Below are 1,025 nucleotides of genomic sequence, written 5' to 3'. Positions count from 1 at the left end.
TTTTGGGACAGTGTGCTGTGTTTTTATCATTGTAAAATAATAGAACTAAAGATGACTAACCTGTCAAGCCATAAATAATTAACTTTATTGTAATTTAATCATACCCTGTATACCTGCTGAGAGGGCCGTGCAGGCCGTCTCCTCCCTCTCCTCAGCCATCCGTCTTCATATTCTACTCTTCCTCACTCCCTTTCTCTCATTTCTGCACCCTCCTCGCTCCTTCTCTCCCTTTTTTTTGCGGCTCAATAAAAAGACGATTTGTCTTATTCATCTCGACCAGGTAGTCCGACGACTACGGGCTCTCTATCGTGTATTATCTCCAGTTCAAGGAGATGAGATGGAGATGTGTTTCGAGCATTACCAATCCGTGACTCGTTTTGTCTCCTCTTGACCTTCCTCGTCTCATCATCTTCACTCACGCAGGACACACATTCCTAACCTTTACAAATCTGTTAATTTCTGGTTATTCGCTGAATTATTAACGACTGACCAGCGAAGGACGTGATTAAACGCGTCTTTAGTGTGACGTATGACTGCCGCTGGTGTCACTTGACGGTCCCGGAGGGAGGGTTGACTTTCATCGTGTTGACCGGGCGGAAGAAACATTAACATCCTGGAAAAAAAGAAGAAGAAAAAAAGGCCCTGATGGTATACACAAGGCGACGTCACCCCACCCTAGTCTTTAGACTCAAAACAAACCTGCCGTTCGTGAACACACACACACACACACACAACGGAGGATGGCTCGGGGTGCTAAACCTGTCGGGCAGATGCAGTTGACAGCGCAGGACATGAATAAGCAGCACGAGGAGCTGCTGCAAATATTGACTCTGGTTGCATTCATGCGTATTTACTTTAGCGCTCTCTGGGTGAGGGCGTCGCCGCTGTTATGAAAAGTTTCTCACAGTACATTAAAGCCATTTGGAATTCCCCCGGGGGAAATCAGGTATGCATGTAGAAGCGGTATAGATAATATTGAAGATCCGTTCCGTCTCTTTTGCGTGACTTCATAAGCGGTAAATCTA

The sequence above is a fragment of the Pseudoliparis swirei genome, chromosome 21 (genome assembly GCF_029220125.1).
Source record: "Pseudoliparis swirei isolate HS2019 ecotype Mariana Trench chromosome 21, NWPU_hadal_v1, whole genome shotgun sequence".
In the NCBI taxonomy this organism is placed as follows: Eukaryota; Metazoa; Chordata; class Actinopteri; order Perciformes; family Liparidae; genus Pseudoliparis; species Pseudoliparis swirei.
The sequence above is the reverse complement of the archived record's forward strand: the minus strand, read 5'-3'. Positions refer to the sequence as shown.